The sequence below is a fragment of the Diadema antillarum genome, unplaced genomic scaffold (genome assembly GCF_040938485.1).
Source record: "Diadema antillarum isolate AM-2024a unplaced genomic scaffold, OU_Dant_1.0 seq00000877_RagTag, whole genome shotgun sequence".
NCBI classification, from domain to species: domain Eukaryota; kingdom Metazoa; phylum Echinodermata; class Echinoidea; order Diadematoida; family Diadematidae; genus Diadema; species Diadema antillarum.
Window position 1 is genome coordinate 987873 of NW_027271741.1, and position 10543 is coordinate 998415.

The following is a 10543-nucleotide window of genomic DNA, read 5'->3' on the forward strand; positions in this document are numbered from 1 at the left end:
CCCCTATTTCCCTGCATACCGAAAATTTGCACGCAGGTGTGCATTCACAGTACAGGAAGTACTCCAGTACTCACAGGGGCCAGCTGTAACCATAAGCCTATTGTTAATTGTGTTCACATGAGCCCACTATGCTTCGCAGGGGGTGCCCTAACTATCGATCTACACACATGCTAACCACAAGATTTCTTTGGTTAGGAGCAGTCAGCTAATTACAAGTTCCATACACATGGTTCTTAACTTAAAGTTAGATGCCTTCAGTGTGAGACTATCATCAAAATTAGCTCGTAAACTACATGTCGACTTACAGTTAGGGCTGCGCTGTGAGAAACTAACTATTGGAAGTCTTCCTACTCACACCTAAAATGTGATTATGCTTGTGGGTAGCAACTGAAAATGACAATTTTTACCTCTCACTTAGTTTATTTCTTGTTCATTCTGCTTTGAAAAACACTGATGCAGAAAGCAGATTCTTCAAAAAAAAGAAAAACTAATAAGAAATAAGATATCCTAGTAGTTATTAGCAGTATCATGAATAGGAACTGTTTGGTTAACTTTAGATGCAGTGACTGTCAGAAATTTGCAGAGAAAAATCAGACAACTATTTCTGTTGTGATCTCAGCATAGAATTTACCTTTTCCACTTTCAAGTCTCTGTACTGGTACTTTGATTTCAGCCATTTAAAGACTTGTCTCCAGTAAAGATGATGTTTATGAAATACTTTCAGTGCAATTGTTGTTTTATCAAATATGCGTGAGAATCGTACACAATTACTCGTTATGGCAACATGGAAACTATGGTTGTACCAGTGGTCAAATTCTGGGTATGGTCTTTATGCACCTTTGGCTACTTTTAAGAATGGACATTTTGCAGTGATACAGTGAGGTCTTGATTTACGGTCAATTTAACCATTAGATTTGGTTGGACTAAAATATTTTTCTCATATCTTTGCCTGTCTTTGCCTGGGAAAGGAAATATTTGTAAATAAAACATAAATCTGTTTTTTTTCCATCAGTTGATTTTACCTTTTTCTCATGGTACAATGTGTATTTATATAAATCATAGTTGATAGATAGTTATAGAAGTTATGGCTGTGCTACAGTGTGTAAAGGATCAGTGCATTTGTATCTGTAGGTAGTAGATGTAAGGGTACTGTATATCTGTAAGTTTGTCATATTTATTGATATTTATGATGAAAATAAAAGGCATCATCAATAGAAATTCTAGACTACAGAGGAAAGTTAAACTCTTGCTAACTTTGTACATAGTGAGTGCATGATTTCATTCTCTCTTTATAATCATGTAAATCCAAACTTGATTCGGACACGTGTGACTTGAAGTTGTACAGGTATCAAAAAAAAAGAAGAAGTTCACTATCTGTTAAGGTGAAACAAAAGTTGAGATTCAAAGCCATATTTTCATATTTTCATATTTCTTTTGAGATAGGATTGACCATGTCAAGTAAGAGAGAAATCATTTCAACATCTTGGTGAGGCCCAGAGGTGCTGTTAGTTTAGAAGTGGAATTAATGTGGTGATGAAGCCTTGCAAATCATTTGAAATGTATAGCTTGAGAGAGATTGATTGGATATGACTGGTTGAGTACAAAAACACTGATATATTCTTGATTGTGGGGAATTGTTTTAGAAAACAGTCAACCAAAGTTTCAGAAACTTGCTTTAAAGCCATGTAAGCCAAAGACTAAAAAGGGTATGAAGACATGGGACCATTTTTTTTTTTTTTTTTTTTAGATCGAGGAAAAAGGTGTGACTAATTTCATCTTCGGAATGTTTGTCGCTAGGCAATTTTTCTTTCACAAGTGTGCCGCCACATGAGATATATGATGCATGCAGTTGTCTTTACAGGAGTGAAATTTTTTTATACTTTTCTCTTTTTCATTTTTTTTTTTGGTTTGATTTTGGTTTACATAAATGGCAGATTATCAAAGAATTTGAAAACCCTGACATGGTCTGCCATAGATAGCACACACAAGAGAGAGAGAAAAAAAAGAAGCTAATAACTAATATTTTTACATCTGATCAACATCCGATGACATCAGATTAACACAAAAAAAGTCATACTGGGAAATTTTGCTGTGAAAATTCCTAGAATGTTTTTATATATACTTTTCATCTTAAATTCTAATATGGATCCAGTTGGATGATTGTGGCTTGATTTCAAAAATTCTCGGCAAGATATTTTTGCCCCAGTGGGTAAAAGGTAGATTGCATTTTGATATGACACATTTTTCTGTCAGCAAATGTCTTTATTTCTCTGTTCCTTGGATGTGTGTAGGTCAAACTGCTATGTCCAGTACATCTGTCTGGGTGTAATTTTGTGTGGGAATCATGGTTGAAAACTAAGTCTTTTCTCAAGGGTATATCAGAGGTTATTTGAGGCTCTAATACACTATCGTTGTACAATGTATTACGAAATGTATGTAGTACGTCTTTGTGTTGTAGAATCAATAATCTCAATGTGTTGAGCTTACTGAGCATGTACATACAGTAGAGTATACTTCATTGTTTTTGTTTTGTAAGTTTTTTTGGCCTCCTGTTGCAGGATACGTTTCATATCAGTATTAAATCAGAATTATTTTTGTCATAACCTCAAATCTAGCAAATTTGTTCTTGTGGATTGTTTGATACTTTGTTGGGATTGTACAGCCATTTGTGATGTACTGAAAGTTTTAAGATGGCATAGAAATACAGTGTGTGTCTTTTTGTGAAGAAGTGTGGACACACATACAGATTGTGGATTTAAATGATGGAAGATTTTCTGGATGTTACTGTTCATTACATCAGTGTCTGGGAAATAAGACTATATTTAAATGAATTACAATTAAAAATTATACTCTTATCACTTTTGAGATGAAAAAAACAAACAAACAAGAAGTACATCCTGTCACTGTCAATATTGTTTAAAGCACACTCGGTTAATCTCAAGTGAATGCAAACTAATTATTGATATATGTAGCTGTATGTCTGTCAGTTTGATGAAGACTGTGTGTTGGTGGTTTTGGTAACCCGTCCGCTCCTAGCGAATGACACTGCCAAATATGTGTTCGAAGAGGGTTTATCAGTTTGGTCTTGGAAACAACACCAAGACTTCTGATCAGGACAAACTCCTCGGATATCAGGGACTCGAACCTGCAAATAGGAATGCTTGGTCTGCATAGAAATCTGCAATGTCCAGCAAACTTTGAACTGACCAGTGTAACTACTGGAGTCCCTTCCTTTTGTGTCAATTTTCCCCTCGTTTCTGCGGCTTGTCACGAAATGTGCCTGAACAATTTTCCAGAAGTGCTGCAATTCCGTAATATCGGCAAAGATTGTCGGAAGATGAATGTGAAATTCTATTTTTTAGGGCTTTGCCGAGCCTTTTGGTTGTTCCCAATATACAATAAGAGTTTTGCATGGTCTTCTACGTCAGAGATAAGAAGTAATGAGCATGTTTGTCTTTGACATGTTATAGATGTACAGTATGTCATAGCATAGTAAAGGGTTTCTTTGCCTTTAGAAGTATATATATGCATCTACATAAGTGTATGGTTGTTCAGTAGGTGTATATGGTCTGCATTTGCCGTTTTTGCTACAAGCAGTGAAATAAAAAGCCATTCTGAAGAACCAAGCACGTCACCATCCCCCCCCCCCCCCTCCCCCCGATGCATATTATACATGTAATTACTTCACTTGCACAAATGATGGACATTTAAGATTTAGCGATGTGCTTTCAAAGATACAACAGCAACAATATTAACCCGTAACTTCACTGTTTATTCTGCATTGCTTCGGCCTTACCACCATTGTGGTCATGAATTGGTTATGACTTTAAGATGTCATCTTGTCACAATTTGATATACATTTCATAGTGTTTTATCCTTATGCCCATGTATGAACCCTGTTCTACGACATCTAATTTCTATCGTGTCATCACAATGTATGGTAAAATCTGAACGACAAAATCTGTAAGGCTGTGTCCAAGTGGTTTACATGTAGGTATGGCCTACAGAGAGTGAAAAGAACGAAAATTCTTGTTACATCTGTGAGGCACTAAAGAAGAAGGGCTAGCTGCATGGGCCAATCCAAGGTTCATAGCAGTTTAAGTCAGCTAGATAGTATGGTATGAGTATGACTTGACAGTAATACAAGATTTTTTGAAAAAGAGGAGAAAAATGTGAATGCTTTGACCGGTTTTCACCCCAATTCAAAGGAGGCACCAAGCCTGTACCCTTACTGTGCATTTCCGTCATATTTTCTCTTTCTTCTTGAAATGATTTACGAGCATTATGTACCGGTATCTGTTTCAGACTCAAGTAACTACATAAGCCCTGTACTCTGTATCGATTTTGCAGGAAAATCCTTTGTCGATTGCTTTGTGTGCTTATCATATTTGTAATTCTCTCATCATTTGTCTCTTGCAACTGTTCCATGTTTGAAATTAAGGTGGTGATTTGTCTCTCCTGCAATAGCAGAAATTTAAATCAAATATTGTACCTGAAATCCCAGTTTCACATTAAAAATTGTTCATATCCCCATTTCTCATTTATAGAATTCTAGCAACTCCCTCTTCACATTTGCTGATTCTTGTTTGCATGTTGTTAGAGATGGATTTATACCTTCAACTGCTCAGATACTCATGCTTTCCTTCTTTTTTTTTTAAGTTTGTGAGACTTAAGCAAATTTAAAAAAAAAAATGTTCATCTGTTTTCTTGCTAATCTCTGCAGTCCAATTGTGTGTAACCCTTATTACTCCATCATGTATGCTTCTCGTTAACATTGTCATTTGCTTCAGACAATTTTTGACATTAAATGACAAATCGCCATGCAGCTTATTAGTTGAAATGAGAAACGAAAGAAACTGAGCATTTTTTTCTTCGTGTCATGCCTTGTGTGATGGTATGGTTGTTGCCTGTTCGAAGCTCACAGTATGATGTGTGCATTTCTGTAGATCGCGTGCTTTAAAAGTGGAAGTTTTTGGAAGTAATTTTTTCGCACCATACTGGGTAAGATGAATTTAATGTGTTTCAATTCCATGGGATCAAAGTATAATATAGCATCAAGCAAGGCAAGTGAAATATTTGCACCCTTTTATTTTCACACTAGTTTCACATTTTGCGAAATGTGTGAAAATTTCCACTTTTGCAGCTATGACGACATTTAAGGTACATGTATAGTGCCACTGTACTGTGCATGCTGTCACGGTATAGCACATCTTTTTCTATCAGTAATTGTTTCAACATCATCAATGGTAATGTTTGACCAATCACTGGACATTGTGCTTTTCAAAGCATGGTAAAATGGAACCTAAATGTGGATTAAGTGAAAGCAGCAACATTACTACATGTAGAACCCATTAGTGAAAGTTTGAGGAAAATTGGACAATCTGCTGAAAACTTATACCTTATGAAATTATCAGTTTTGTTGCCGCCATCGCTGGATAAGAAAACTACATTTTATGAGGCTATGTATGGAAAATGAAATGAAGAAAATATAAAGAAAATTCAACATATTTCATTTACAAATGTATCTAATGAGCACTTGACTTACCTCTTTCAGAAAGTAGGGGAATAATATTTTCCTTAATGTCAGTAGAAGTCGAGGGAATACCCTGTACTTACCGCAAAAAAAAGAGAAAATTTGTAGAAATCTTGTATTCCACATGTGACTTCATAAAATGTGTAGTCTTCTCATCCAGTGATGGTGGCACCAAAACTTTAAAAATTAATAACTTTTCACTGAAAAGCCCAATTTTCACAGATGTGTTCTACCGATAGTGCTGCACTCACTCAATCCACGCGTATCTTTGGGTTTAATTCTCCTTTAAAGTTTAACTGCATGAGCCAATCTGTGCAATTTTAAATGTTGAAATTATTGCTCTTACTGGATTGAGAACTTCAAACTTTACCTCAAAGCAAAACAAACTGTGCATGTACATGTTCATACTATCGTCACATGAATAAAAGTAAAACTCACTTATTTACTAAAATATATCCCATGATGTAATTAAATCCTACTACCTATAGTGGTAATGACTACACTGCTAATCCAAGCAGCTCAAGATCCATCAATGATGCAACACGACGACAAGATCACATGTGGTGAAATAGGCAAGATTATTTTAATTGACATTATCATCGTGTTTTTACATTTGTAAACATCTCACATTCATCCATACATGTATGGCAGTCCACTTAATTACCATGAATTTCCTTTTATGGTCATGATTATGGTAACATAATACTGTTGTCATTTACAAACAGAGAATCACAGAATATTCAAATCAAGTTTTTCAACCGCTATCGTTCAAGGTCGAAATACATGAAATGCTCATCAAAATCCTATTTCTTCCTTTGAAATCCTCCGCCATCCGCAGTGTTGACCCAACTTCTGTTTTTAAGACGTGATTTTCTCTTTGTTTTCCTGCTTGTAATTCTTTAGGGCATTTGAGACATATGAATGCTCAGGTAGCAAGTTCTGTAGATTTCTTGAAGACCAGTCTTTCCTAACAACACATAGTCTTTCCCACTAAATTGAGAAGCAGTAACTATTGAAGTAAAACTGATTTAAGGTCACACAGCATAATATATACCACAAATGTTTGGCAATTCTTTGAAAGGTGTTCTGCTTTCTCAAACTCTGACTGCACTGGTTTCCTGGCATCAAAAACTTTTCAGTTTACTGTATGCTGCCCTATCACAATAGGAATCTAACTATGCACAAGTATGTTGCTACTGGTGAACAGTAATTCCCAGTTTCATGTCACAATACATTATTTCCAAACTGTCAAGAAAGCAAAAATATCAGCCTCTCACAAGTCAACTTATGTGTAAGTTTTCAAAGATCCAGATAGGTCAGAAATGCCAGTCAAGCTTTTACTGCAATGTCGTGAATAAATTGTGGACCAAAACTCATGTAAACTTTACTAGTGACAGCCCTTGAGTTCTGATCAGCATGTTTGCTTTTTCCTTTTCTGTGTGTGGATTCATGACAGAATAATGCAAGATGTGAATATGCCAAGATTGACCTTGTCCTGTAACATAGAAAGTCCATCCGTGGCTAATGTGATGGAACAAGAGGACAAATACAATGTTATATAATAAATGCAGTACTGCACCTCACAATCTTACTCTCATGCCCTTGGAAAGAAAATTGTCAGCTGACAACTACATTGTACATGTCCCGATGAAAACATGAGAGCTATATGCCTTGAAATGCACCAGTTAAAATATGTATTACAAAATCAGCTCAACTGCTACTACACAAAATAAATGCATGAGAATTATACAGCTGAATTTGCAATCTTGACCTGTGACTTTCTGACTTTTTAACCATCTCCTGAAACTAATACATACAGGATTTTTCTCCTCACAAAAGTGACCCGTACGTCTCAGTTTTGAAGAATCGTTAATTGCATCGAGTCTTCCTTGTTGCAAATACTGTAGAACGTTTAGGATTTGATCCTGCCCTCCACAAAGGAAAGTTTTAAGAAATGGTTTATGTCATTTGGCACATACATGAATCTCTAAAAAGATTTGTCCAAAACGATGTGCAAGTAGAGATACAGGGAAAAGCACACTTAAGAGCACACTTGGAATAGCTGCAGACTTATGAAAGAAACAGTGATTTACCTTATCATGAAGCATTATTCAGAATATCACACTGAATTTTACAAGGAAAAGGGTCTAGATATTCATTCGTATACATCTGATTTTGAACAATATATGTACGAAGAAATACTTTAATAGGGCACAAATCACATCAGTTGCAGTCACATGATACATGCGAACCATTGCAGGACTCAATTCCTAGGGGTGAAACCCCAGAACTCAACCCCTAGAACTCAAACCGAAGAACTCAAACCCTTGACCTTCAAATTGAAAGCACAGTGCTCAATTCACTACACCACTGCATTTCTTACACCTGCACTTCCGGTCATCCTATGATATCATGCCATGTGCACATACAGTCAAACCTGCCTTAGTGGCCACCTGTCTATAGAGGCCACCTGCCGCATATACTGCCACCTATTTAAAGGAATTCCCTCCCAGAGAAAAACCATGATAAAGACTCTGTATATATATGTATATCTAGCAGTCACCTATCAATAGTGGCCACCTTTTTAATATCTCCCTTGGGTGGCAGCTACACACAGGTTTAAATGCATCATCTTGTACAAGATGTCAAAAAGTTCCAAAATAACAGCATGACCAGTAATATATCAGAACATGAATTTGTCTCTAAACCCTGAGCTACGGTACACCATATTTTGATCTAAATTCAGTCATTCACTTTGATTTAATACGTTACCCCCGATCTGAATTCTGTTATTTCCTTGCCCTACAGTACTTTATAAGAAGGTTACACATTGTAAGTGAAAATACACTGACACATCTTGAGTTCTTTCACAAACAATGAAGAAAAAGTTCAGGAGCCAGACATTTCTGACAGACAGAATACCTCACACACATACTCATGCCACCAGAGGGGCAGAGGCATGATTATTACAACATACTCATTTTGTGCTTTGACTTTAGTTCAATCATTCAAGGAAGACAGTGCATTCTACATATCCTCTTTCACCATAAATCGAGGAACACTTATACAAATGTATGTGCATATGACCCATCACCACAAAAGCCTAATTTGACGAATCATTGATTTCCTGAATTTGACAGGGATCCCCCCCCCCCCCCAACAAACAAAAAAGAACAAGGAAAAGTAGAAATTACGCGGTGCGTAATATATGTCCCCGCCGGAAGTAGCATTTAGTAGCAAAATGTACAATATAGGTAAAAAGATGAAGGTCAAAGGTCAAAGAAGTCAAAGGTCAAAATTCTATGTAGAAGTTTTGAAGCCCTCACCTAGTGCCATCACATAAAGCAAACGGAATCGAAATCGGGTTAGAAATGGCGAAGGAGTAGCATTTTGTAGCCAATGTACAATATAGGTAAAAAAATCAAGGTCAAAGGTCAAAGAAGTCAAAGGTCAAAATTCTGTGTACAAGTTTTGAAGCCCTCACCTAGTGCCATCACATAAAGCAAACGGAATCGAAATCGGGTTAGAAATGGCGAAGGATTAGCATTTGGTAGCAAAATGTACAATACAGGTCAAAAATCAAGGTCAAAGGTCAAAGAAGTCAAAGGTCAAAATTCTGTGTACAAGTTTTGAAGCCCTCACCTAGTGCCATCACTTAAAGCAAACGGAATTGAAATCGGGTTACAAATGGCGAAGGAGTAGCATTTTGTAGCAAAATGTACAATATAGGTCAAAAATCAAGGTCAAAGGTCAAAGAAGTCAAAGGTCAAAATTCTGTGTAAAAGTTTTGAAGCCCTCACCTAGTGCCATCACATAAAGCAAACGGAATCATAATCGGGTTAGAAATGGCGAAGGAGTAGCATTTTGTAGGCAATGTACAATATAGGTCAAAAACTAGAAATATCACTTAAGGTGATTAATACCCCCGCCCCGTGACGACAGTCTTACCCAAGGAATGATCTTTCCTTGATCTTCTGCCATTTAAATGCCGTTACCATGGCAACGCAGCTTCCGACACGTCCGAAAAATATGTCTTGCACATCTTCCCACCAAGACTATTGTGTGCGCCACATTTCATAAGCTTTTGTCAAAAACTGAGGAAGTAGTTCAATCCACAAGATCTTTCCTCGATCTTCCACCATTAATATGCCGTTACCATGGCAACGCAGCTTCCGACATGTCCAAAAAATATGTCTTGCACATCTTCCCACCAAGACCAATGTTTGTGCCACATTTCATGAGCTTCAGTCGAATACAGAGGAAGTAGTTCAATCCGCAAGATCTTTCCTTGATCTTCTGCCATTTATATGCCGTTACCATGGCAACGCAGCTTCCGACACGTCCGAAAAATATGTCTTCCAAATCTTCCCACCAAGATCAAGGTGTGTGCCACATTTCATAAGCTTTGGTCAAAAAACTGAGGAAGTAGTTAAATCCGCAAGATCTTTCCTTGATCTTCTGCCATTAATATGCCGTTACCATGGCAACGTACTTTCGGGTACTGTCGAAAAATGCGTCTTGCACATCTACAACCAAAGGCACACATCTGTACCAAGTTTCATGGAAATTGGGCAAAAACTGAGGAAGTAGTTTGCAACACAAAATTTTCCATCATTTTGGCTCATAATATGTGAGCTGTTACCATGGCAACATACTTTTTGTCACTGTCAAGAAATGTGTCATGCTGACCTATATCCTAAGACAAACATTCAATATGGATTCCATGAGAATTGGAAGAACACTGATGAAGCAGTTTTGCCATGAAGCATTTTGCCCTATATTTTACCAATAACATGCCGTTACCATGGCAACGCACTTTTTGCCACTGCGGAAATATGTGTCTTGCACATTAACATATTCAGATGAACATCTGTACCTAATTTCATAAAAATTGATCAAAAACTGTGGGAGGAGTTCGTGACGCAAGATTTGTACCCATTTTTGCCCATAATATGCCGTTACCATGGCAACGTACTTTTGGGTACTGTCAAAAAATACGTCTTGCACATC